Source organism: Gossypium arboreum, chromosome 1, assembly GCF_025698485.1.
Source record: "Gossypium arboreum isolate Shixiya-1 chromosome 1, ASM2569848v2, whole genome shotgun sequence".
Classification (NCBI taxonomy): domain Eukaryota; kingdom Viridiplantae; phylum Streptophyta; class Magnoliopsida; order Malvales; family Malvaceae; genus Gossypium; species Gossypium arboreum.
Genome location: NC_069070.1, coordinates 39,375,761 through 39,388,122, shown reverse-complemented (window position 1 = coordinate 39,388,122; position 12,362 = coordinate 39,375,761).

Here is a 12,362-nt window from a genome sequence, read left to right as displayed (position 1 = left end):
TAAATATCACACTATTGCTTCTTAATTTACCATTACATATCTTCCATCTCATGAATATAACTTACGGCAATATGATTATAACAAATTTCCTTATTTCACTTTCATGCATACCATTCGGCTTTATGCATGTATATATATATGTATATATGCTAAAGGTATGGCTAAATTCTCGTGACATATCATGACTCATTCACAAATAACTTATGTTTAAATACTTAAAACTTACCTCGAGTATTTCCGAACAACTACGGGTTAGCTATTCAACTACTTTAGCTTTCCCCTTATCCGAATTTGCCCCTCAATGCTCTTGAGCTTAATCAACTTAAAGGTGACCGAATGCCTTAACTTCAATTTCTTCTTTTCTTTCTTTAGGTACGACAATAAGAAGAAATAATGAGCATGGCTTTATTTTTTTTATTATAACATATATTAACATATTATTTATTTTACTTCATTAAACTTGAACATTAAATAATAAACCATTATATGTTAAGGTCATGACCGTCCACCACATATACTTTTGGTCTAATTGCATCTTAAATGCTTCCACTTACAAAGACATTAACAAATAAGCACTTTCACAATTAACCACCAAATTTTCATTTTACGTGATTAAATACTTTTATTTAATCAGACACTCAAATGACAAAATTAAATCATGAAAATTTCACAGATATAAAGTCACACGACATAAACACGGAAAATAATTTTTAAATATTTTTTTGACTCAAATTCATGGTCCCGAAACCACTGTTCTGATTAGCGTCTAAATCGGGCTGTTACAACTCTCCCCCCTTAGGGATTTTTGTCCCTGAAAATCTTACCAGTGAATAGGTTTGGATAGCGTTCTCTCATTGCATCTTCTAGCTCCCACATTGCTTCTTCAACCTCTTATTTATGCAAAAGTACTTTAACTAACGAAATTTTCTTATTTCGCAACTCTTTAATTTCACGAGCCAGAATATGAATCAGTTCTTCCTCATATGTCATATCGGGCTTAATCTCAACCTTAGTCGGACTAATCACATGTAAAGTGTCAGACCCATACCTACGGTGCGTCGAAACATGAAATACATTGTGGATCTTTTCTAATTTAGGTGGCAACGACAATCTATAAGCAACTGGACTAATATGCTCTATTACCTCATACGGCCCAATAAACCTTAGACTCAATTTGCCTTTGAGACCAAATCTGAGTATTTTCTTCCACAGTGTGTGACAGCCCAAAATTGACCCTAGTCGGGAAGTGGTTTCGGGACCGCTAAACTGAGTCACCGAAATGTTTGAACGTAATATTTATTGTCTAGAATATGTAATTATGAATGTGTAAAAATTTCAAGCTTCGATTTAGTCGATTGCATGTGAATTCAGTTAGTAGGACTTGTGTGACACTTTTGAAAGGTGATAGGCTAATCTATAAGGACCTAATGGTGCATGTAATCAAAAGGGAGGACTTGCATGTCAAATTCCCCCCCTAAGTGCTAGTGGCCGGCCATGACAAAGAGTTATGGGCAAAAACATGTCATAAAACATGTTGTGACAATGGTGTATGTAAGAAAAAAAATAAAATAATGAGCATGGGAATTGAATAATGAAAGGGAAGAAAAAAAAAGAGAATGGTGTGAGTGTCCCCCCCTCTTGCCGTGAGTTGAAGAAAAGAGAAAAAAAAAATTGCTCATTCTTTTTTTTCATTCTTTTGGCTGAAACTTAGAGGAAGAAAGGGAGATAGCATTCGGTTGTCTTAAGTTCAAAACAAGGTTAGTAATTCATGTTAGATTTTGGAATTTTAGCTTAATTTAAGTTAATTACTAAGTTCTTTAATAGCCTATGTTAAAATTTTGGACTTGGGGGGGTGAATGAAGCATTCGGCCATGGTTGTTAGTGAAGAAATTTGATTACCTTCTTCATGTTTTAATGAGTAAATGTGATATGGGTGTTAAGTTTAATGATGTTTAAGTACGAATGTGTTTGGATGGATGTGCTTATGAGTATGACTTGAGATAAAATGGTGGTAATGTTGTATACACTTGATAAGTATGTTAGATGGTTTGAGATTTGAACTAGTTATCAAGTTCTTTAGGTAGCCCATGCTAGGAATTTTGATTTTGGCATGACTAGGACTTTCGCCATAGTAGCTATTGAGGGTCTAGGTTTGTGATTCATGTTAAATTGGATGAATCTTGGTGTAAGGGTGTTTGAACTAAACTAATGATCAAATAGGTGCATAGATACAAAATGGAAGGAATCGGCCTAAGTGTTTTAGTCATTGACATATATGTATATATGTTGCGAATGTGTGCTTAAGGAATTGGTTAAGTACATTGTTGTTAAATGCTTGTTGCTAAGGGATTTTGAATGGGTTATAATTGAGTTTAATGTTCGAGGAACATTGGTTTGGACACCTAGTGCCGAATGTGTTCAAATGCAACTTACCAAGTGCATAAATATGATAATGCTATGATGGTAGACTTAATTAGAATTCGGCATTTTAAGTGATGCCTTGGACTCTTATGATGGTTAGGGACAAAATATGTGTTGTGAGGAATGAAATGATGTCTATGAATTCGAAAATGCAAGGTATTAAGCTAGTCCTATTATTCGGTGATGCATGAGTAGAGCACATGTATAATGCTTGAGTAACTAGTCAATAAAGCTATTCGCGCCTAATTGTATAATATAAATGTATGTAATCGGATTGTTAAATTGATAAATTATTAATAAGCTCTATTTGTTTGAATTAAGCTGAAGAGCTTAGAGGGCCAAAGTTGGACAAGGGGAAGGAAAAAGTGAGCGAATAGCTGTCGAAATCGTTCGACAACATCCGAGGTAAGTCTTCGAGTAATGACCCTACTTGAATTATATTGAAATGATTTGTCATATTATGTCGGATAGCCGAATGTGCGTAGGGACTACGTTGTAAAGTCAATTGAAATCATGCTATTTGTGTGTGGCTATTGAGCCAAAATTGGAAAGGTTTGATAAATGTTTTGTGTTTGAGCCTTAGTAACGAAAATGAAATATGGATGTGTCGTGATTATTGATATATGTGTACATGAGCATTTGATTGATACCCGGGCTAAGTCCCAAAGGCATTTATGCTAGTGATTATATCCGCTAAGACCAAGGCATTCGTATGAAGTTGTTATATCCGGCTAAGACCCAAAGGCATTTGTGCAAGTTACCAAATCCGAGTTAAGACCCGAAGGCCATTGTGCTTGTGGTTATATCCGGCTAAATTCCGAAGAAACTCGGTTTGAAGGTGAGCGTTTTGGTGCTGTAATAACTTCAATTAATACGCCGAAAAAAATCCATACGATAAGGTATGTTTACATGTGCATCGGAAAAGTCGATTCGTTTGAAATAGTGTTCGCTCAATCGACTAACGAACTTTTGACTCTTAGATAGGTTGATACCTTGTGTGTGTATATGTTGATGAAGTGTGAAGTAAGTATGATTATGAGAATGTGTATTAATAAAGTGATTCATTTAGCTATGTGAACGTAATGCTTTAGTCAAAGCTGATTTCATTACTTGAAACTTACTAAGCATTAAAATGCTTACCCCGCTGCTTTGGCTCTTTGTTTTCTAGATTTTGTTCGTTAGCTATCGGATTCGGGATCATCAAGTCAAGTCATCCACACTATCAAAGCCCTTTGGTACTCTTTTAGTTGAACTCGGATATGGCATGTATAGGACTACCCTTTGTTGTTTTTCAAGTACTTTTGTGATGTATGTGTGTACACCATGCGAAAATGGCTCGTAGAAGTGGAGTATGGCATTAGACCATTTGTGTTTATGTATATATATATGGTTTCATGATGTGACTATGGATTGGAATGGAAGTGTTGGGCAATGATCAGCCCTTGGAATGGCTAAATATGATCATATGTGGACCTATGTATGACAAAACTCTAGTTGGTCCATGGAAACCACGAAATAGGTAAAGTTACCTTGAAAACAGATGCTGACAGCAGCAGTGGTGTGGATGTGAAAAATCACTAAAAATATCAGGAATGGAATTAAATAGTGAATAAATTATGTAAATTAACCTTGATGAATCTACTTTCATATGGAAGAAACGAAACGGTCATATGAGTTGTATATTAAGAGATGTTTAGGTTTTCGTGAAACAGGGCCAGGATGGTTTCTGGAATCCCTGTTCCGACTTTGGAAATTCACTATAAATTAACCAGAGATAATTAGGAGTCATGCCATATATGTATAGATTCCTATTTGAGTTTAGTTTGTATAGAAACAAACGACATCAGTATTGAAGCCCTGTACAGGGAGATATATAGGTCGGAATGCATGAAGGTCAGTGTAGTCGCACCCTGTAACAGGGGAGACTTTAACTAATAAACTGTACTAATTGGACCTACCAAAAATTCTAGAAAAAAATGTGTAGATGGAAATATGAGTTTAGTTTCAGGGAAAAATTACGAAATTGATTTTCGAGCTTTGAAACTCAAGATATGATTTTTAAGGCGACAGTGATGCAGTAACCAGCTTGCCTGGAAATTTTTTTTTATGGACTGTGAAAATAATTAAGTCAAGTCTCAGACGCACCTTGTGTTCGACTCGCGTAATGCACTGCACGGGTGTTACAATTTTATTGGTATCGAGCTACGGTTTGGTCGATTCTAGGACTACCGTAATGCGCTTTGGGTCTAGCTATACATGCCATTTTATGTGATTATTTGATAGTGTGGTGATTTCGACAATTGCAAATGTGTTTATTTATAGTGATGGATCCCGATCCCGACCGAAGCGGTAGTCGATGATCTTGAGAGTGTAGCGCTGCTCCCAAGACAAGGAACAGCGCCATGGACTCTCAACCTAATGCTAGTAATCCAAATGATGAAGCTAGACAAGCTTTATAGCGTGATGAATGATTGGTTTAACCAATACATTCGAACTAACACTACTGTTCCACAACCTCCATTCCCAACAAACACAACCCCGCACCTACAATGCCTCCCAGAATCGACCAAATAAGGTCAAATAAGCCCCAGTTGATGTAATCCAAAACATGAGGCTACTGAATTTAAAGCTACGGATAGCGACGATGCCGAGCAAGCTGAATTTTGGTTGGACAACACTATCCGGTACTCGATGAGCTATCTTGTACACCGATGAATGCCTAAAGTGTACTATCTCCTTGCTACGCGATTACGCCTACTATTGGTGGAGTACTCGACTTACAGCCCCCGAGAGCAAGTAACTGGAGTTTTTCCAAACCGAGTTTCGGAAAAAGTATATCGATCGAGATTTATTGACCAAAATGGAAGGAATTTCTTGAACTCAAACAAGGTTCCATGTCGGTTCATCGACTATGAACGAAAATTTGTGAGGCTTAGCCAGACGCTGAGAATGCATTTCTTCGAAGTCGTGATGTGTAAACGCTCAAGATGGACTGAATGATGATATAAAGTCGTATGTTGGCATTTTGAAATCCGAGAGTTTGTGGCTCTTGTCGAGCGAAAGCGCAAAGCCGAGGAGCTCAAGATGGAGAAAAGAAAAGTCAAGTGGGAGCAAGGAGTTTCAGAAGAGGTCTTCGGGAAGCCCTTCCCACATCATCAAAGAAATTTAGAGATGGCTTAGGCCGGTCTAGAGACACTTCGGCTTTTCTAGACGAGATCGCGATCGACCCCTCGTGACCACACGAGTCACTTTGATCGCCAGGTTGGAAATGATCGTCGAGAGAGAACGAGTGCCAGATTGTGGAAAATGGCATTCGAAGTTGTAGGTTCCGTGACCGCTCTTGTTACAAGTGCGGATCAACGACCACTTCATTAAAGATTGCCCGAGGTTGCTCGAATGTAATGTAAATCGAGTGGGATACCGGTGCTACCACCGCCGAGGTAGACCATCTAGAAATACAGCAATGCTAGTGGTGGTCGAGAGGATCTAGAGATGCTACGACCAGATCCGAGGCTCGCGCTCCTGCTAGGGCTTATGCTATACGCCGCACGCGAGGATGCTTCCTCCCGGATGTTATTACGGTACTTTCACTCTCTTTGATACTAATGTGATTGCTTTGATTGACCCCGGTTCTACTCATTCTTATATATGCGAAACCTTAGCATCCAAAGAAGACTTTACCTATTGAGTCTCATCGAGTTCGTAATTCGGTGTCAAATCCCTTGGGTCGTTACGCGCTTGTCGACAAAGTGTGTAAGAAATGCCCCTAGTAATTCGAGGTTCCTGCTTTCCTACGGACTTGATGCTGTTGCCATTTGACGAATTTGATGTTATCCTCGGTTTAGATTGGTTGACCGTGCATGATGCGGTTGTGAATTGCAAAAGCAAGACTATGGATTTGAGGTGCTAAATAACGAGATGATCCGAGTTGAGTCTACGGACTTAAAGGGGTTGCCAGCTGTAATATCATCAATGTTGGCCCAAAAATATGTAAGAAAGGGGTGCGAAGCATACCTTGCGTATGTACTTGATGATAAGGAGTTAGAAATAAAACCCGAATCTGTGCCGGTGGTTTGTGAATACCCGGATGTTTTTCCCGAAGAATTACCGGGTTTACCACCTGTTCGGGAAGTAGAGTTTGGTATTGAGCTTGTATCGGGACTACGCCAATTTTGATAGCTCCGTGTATCGTATGGCACCAACCGAGTTAAAGGAGTTGAAAGCTCGGTTGCAAGAATTGACGGACGAGGTTTCGCCGACCAAGTTTCTCACCTTGGGTGCACCAAGATTGTTTGTGAAAAGAAGGACGGAACCATGAGGTTGTGCATTGACTATCGTCACCGAATAAAGTGACGATAAAGAATAAATATCCGTTATCACAGTATTGATGATTTGTTTGATCAACTAAAGGGAGCTTCAGTGTTTTCAAAGATAGATTTGAGATTGGGTTATTATCATTATGGATTCGAGATTCGGACGCACTCCAAACCGCTTTAAACGAGGTACGGTCACTACGAAGTTCTAGTGATGCCGTTCGGGCTCACTAATGCCCTCGCGGTATTTATGGATTTGATGAATCGGATCTTCGACAAGATTTGGACCGGTTCGTAGTTGTGTTCATTGATGACATCTTGGTCTATTCAAGAGATGAGACCGAACATGCCGAACACCGAGATTAGTGTTGCAAATTTTACGGGATAAGCGCTTATATGCTAAGTTCAAGAAGTGTGAGTTCGGTTAAGAGAGGTTAGCTTCTTGGGTCATGTGGTATCTCGATCGGTATTCGAGTTGACCCGAGCAAAATTTCAGCCATACTTAACCGGAAGCCTCCGAGAAATATCACCGAGGTTCGAGCTTTTGGGACTTGCCGCCATTACCGACGGTTTGTAAAAGGTTTCTCGATGATAGCCACACCCATGACGGCTTACTTCAAAAGATGTTAAGTTCGAATGGACGGAAAAATGTCGAAAAGTTTTGATCAACTGAAAACTTATTTGACTAAGCTCCAATTTTAGTGCAAATTAATCGTGCAAAGAGTTTGTCATCTATAGTGACGCCTCCCTACTTGGGTTAGGTTGCGTATTGATACAAGAAGGTCGAGTTGTGGCCTATGCGTCGAGACAACTAAAGCCACATGAGAAAAATTATCCGACCCATGATCTCGAACTAGCTGCCATCGTATTCGCTTTGAAAATATGGCGACACTACCTATTTGGGGAGAAGTGCCATGTATTTTCAGATCACAAAAGTCTCAAATATTTGATGACTCAAAGAGACTTGAATCTACGACAAAGGTGTTGGCTTGAGTTGTTAAAAGATTATGAGCTAGTCATTGATTATCACCCGGGAAAGGCTAATGTGGTTGCGGACGCCTTAAGCCGAAAATCACTGTTTGCTTTACGAGCGATGAATGTACACTTGTCTATTCTACCCGACAATGTGTTAGTAGCCGAATTAAAGGCCAAACCATCATTGATTCATCAAATTCGTGAAGCTCAGAAAGTCGACGATGAGTTGGTTGCAAGACGGGCTGAATGTGTTCCGAATGTGGAATCAGAATTTCAAGTTGATGATGACGATTGTTTGAGGTTCAGAAATCGTTTGTGTATTCCAAGAAATTCAGAACTTATTTTGATAATTCTGAACGAAGCTCATTGTAGCCGAATGTCACCCACCGGGAGTACGAAATGTACAACGACCTAAGACGCGCTTTTGGTGGTATGGTATGAAACGAGACATTTCGATTTTGTTTCAAGTGTTTAATATGTCAGCAAGTGAAGGCGGAACATCAAGTGCCTACGGGTTTACTCCAACCGATCATGATACCTGAATGGAAATGGGATCGAGTAACGATGGATTTTGTATCTAGGTTGCCAGTGTCGGCAAGTAAGAAAGATGCGATTTGGGTCATTGTTGATAGATTGACTAAGTCGGCTCACTTTATCCCCGTACGCACGGATTTTCAATGGATAAATTAGCTGAATTGTATGTTTCTCAGATTGTGAGATTACATGGGGTACCTATTTCTATTGTGTCGGATAGAGATCCGAGATTCACCTTACGATTTTGGAAGAAATTGCAAGAAGCTCTGGGTACCAAGTTGCATTTCAGCACCGCCTTTCACCCCCAAATCGATGGTCAATCCGAGCGGATAATTTAGATACTTGAGGATATGTTGAGATGTTGCATCCTCGAGTTTAGTGGTTCATGGGAACGGTATTTACCCTTGATTGAATTCGCTTACAACAATAGTTTTCAATCAAGTATTAAGATGGCACCTTACGAGGCCTTGCACGGGCGTAAATGCCGTACACCATTGTTTTGGACCGAACTCGGTGAAAGTAAAATTTTCGGAGTTGATCTGATTAAAGATGCTGAGCAGAAAGTAAAAGCAATCCGTGAAAGTCTGAAGGCAGCCACAGATCGCCAGAAGTCGTACGCGGATCTGAAACGAAAAGACATTGAGTATCAGGTGGGAGACAAAGTGTTTCTTAAAGTTTCACCTTGGAAAAAGATACTCAGATTTGGGTGTAAGGGCAAATTGAGTCCGAGGTTCATCGGACCATATGAAATATCCGAACGAGTCGGTCTAGTTGCGTATCGATTGATTTTGCCCCCTGAACTTGAAAGGATTCATGACGTCTTTCATGTTTCGATGCTTCGGCGCTATAGATCTGACCCATCGCACATAATTAGTCCATCAGAGGTCGAAATTCAAGCCGATATGAGTTATGAAGAAGAACCGATTCGTATCCTAGCTCGTGAAGTGAAGGAGTTGCGAAACAAAAGGGTTCCGTTAGTAAAAGTGTTATGGCTCAAACACGGGATGGAAGAAGCTACTTGGGAACCCGAGAACTCTATGAAAGAGCGATACCCAAACCTATTTACGGTAAGATTTTCGGGACGAAAATTTCTTAAGTGGGGAGAGTTGTGACACCCAAAATTGACCCTAGTCGGAAGTGGTTTCGGGACCGCTAAACCGAAGTCACCAAATGTTTGAACGTAATATTTCTTGTCTAGAATATGTAATTATGAATGTGTAAAAATTTCAAGCTTCGATTTAGTCGATTGCATGTGAATTCAGTTAGTAGGACTTGTGTGACACTTTTGAAAGGTGATAGGCTAATCTATAAGGACCTAATAGTGCATGTAATCAAAAGGGAGGACTTGCATGTCAAATTTCCCCCCTAAGTGCTAGTGGCCGGCCATGACAAAGAGTTATGGGCAAAAACATGTCATAAAACATGTTGTGACAATGGTGTATGTAAAAATCAAATAAAATAATGAGCATGGGAATTGAATAATGAAAGGGAAGAAAAAAAAAGAAAATGGTGTGAGTGTCCCCCCCCCCCTTGCCGTGAGTTGAAGAAAAGAGAAAAAAAAAAATTTGCTCATCCTTTTTTTTCATTCTTTTGGCCGAAACTTAGAGGAAGAAAGGGAGATAGCATTTGGTTGTCTTAAGTTCAAAACAAGGTTAGTAATTCATGTTAGACTTTGGAATTTTAGCTTAATTTAAGTTAATTACTAAGTTCTTTAATAGCCTATGTTAAAATTTTGGACTTGGGGGGGAGGGGTGAATGAAGCATTCGGCCATGGTTGTTAGTGAAGAAATTTGATTACCTTCTTCATGTTTTAATGAGTAAATGTGATATGGGTGTTAAGCCGGAATGATGTTTAAGTACGAATGTGTTTGGATGGATGTGCTTATGAGTATGACTTGAGATAAAATGGTGGTAATGTTGTATACACTTGATAAGTATGTTAGATGGTTTGAGATTTGAACTAGTTATCAAGTTCTTTAGGTAGCCCATGCTAGGAATTTTGATTTTGGCATGACTAGGACTTTCGCCATAGTAGCTATTGAGGGTCTAGGTTTGTGATTCATGTTAAATTGGATGAATCTTGGTGTAAGGGTGTTTGAACTAAACTAATGATCAAATAGGTGCATAGATACAAAATGGAAGGAATCGCCTAAGTGTTTTAGTCATTGACATATATGTATATATGTTGCCGAATGTGTGCTTAAGGAATTGGTTAAGTACATTGTTGTTAAATGCTTGTTGCTAAGGGATTTTGAATGGGTTATAAATTGAGTTTAATGTTCGAGAACATTGGTTTGGACACCTAGTGCCGAATGTGTTCAAATGCAACTTACCAAGTGCATAAATATGATAATGCTATGATGGTAGACTTTATTAGAATTCGGCATTTTAAGTGATGCCTTGGACTCTTATGATGGTTAGGGACAAAATGTGTGTTGTGAGGAATGAAATGATGTCTATGAATTCGAAAATGCAAGGTATTAAGCTAGTCCTATTATTCGGTGGTGCATGAGTAGAGCACATGTATAATGCTTGAGTAACTACACAATAAAGCTATTCGCGCCTAATTGTATAATATAAATGTATGTAATCGGATTGTTAAATTGATAAATTATTAATAAGCTCTACTTGTTTAAATTAAGCTGAAGAGCTTAGAGGACCAAAGTTGGACAAGGGGAAGGAAAAAGTGAGCGAATAGCCGTCGAAATCGTTCGACAACATCCGAGGTAAGTCTTCGAGTAATGACTCTACTTGAATTATATTGAAATGATTTGTCATATTATGGCAGATAGCCGAATGTGCGTAGGGACTACGTTGTAAAGTCAATTGAAATCATGCTCTTTGTGTGCGGCTATTGAGCCGAAATTGGAAAGGTTTGATAAATGTTTTGTGTTTGAGCCTTAGTAACGAAAATGAAATATGGATGTGTCGTGATTATTGATATATGTGTACATGAGCATTTGATTGATACCGGGCTAAGTCCCAAGGCATTTATGCTAGTGATTGTATCCGGCTAAGACCAAGGCATTCGTGCGAAGTTGTTATATCCGGCTAAGACCCAAAGGCATTTGTGCAAGTTACCAACCGGTTAAGACCAAGGCCATTGTGCTTGTGGTTATATCCGCTAAATTCAAGAAACTTCGGTTTGAAGGTGAGCGTTTTGGTGCTGTAATAACTTCAATTAATACGCCGAAAAAAAACCCATACGATAAGGTATGTTTACATGTGCATCGGAATAGTCGATTCGTTTGAAATAGTGTTCGTTCAATCGACTAACGAACTTTTGACTCTTAGATAGGTTGATACCTTGTGTGTGTATATGTTGATGAAGTGTGAAGTAAGTATGATTATGAGAATGTGTATTAATAAAGTGATTCATTTAGCTATGTGAACGTAATGCTTTAGTCAAAGCTGATTTCATTACTTGAAACTTACTAAGCATTAAAATGCTTACCCCGTTGCTTTGGCTCTTTGTTTTCTAGATTTTGTTCGTTAGCTATCGGATTCGGGATTATCGAAGTCGAAGTCATCCACACTATCAAAGTCCTTTGGTACTCTTTTAGTTGAACTCTGGATATGGCATGTATAGGACTACCCTTTGTTGTTTTTCAAGTACTTTTTGTGATGTATGTGTGTACAGCCATGCGAAAATGGCTCGTAGAAGTGGAGTATGGCATTAGACCATTTGTGTTTATGTATATATATATGGTTTCATGATGTGACTATGGACTGGAATGGAAGTGTTGGGCAATGATCAGCCCTTGGAATGGCTAAATATGATCATATGTGGACCTATGTATGACAAAACTCTAGTTGGTCCATGGAAACCACGAAATAGGTAAAGTTACCTTGAAAACAGATGCTGACAGCAGCAGTGGTGTGGATGTGAAAAATCACTAACAATAGCAGGAATTGAATTAAATAGTGAATAAATTATGTAAATTAACCTTGATGAATCTACTTTCATATGGAAGAAACGAAATGGTCATATGAGTTGTATATTAAGAGATGTTTAGGTTTTCGTGAAACAGGGCCAGGACGGTTTCTGGAATCCTTGTTCCGACTTTGGAAATTCACTATAAATTAACCAAAGATAATTAGGAGTCATCCATATACGTA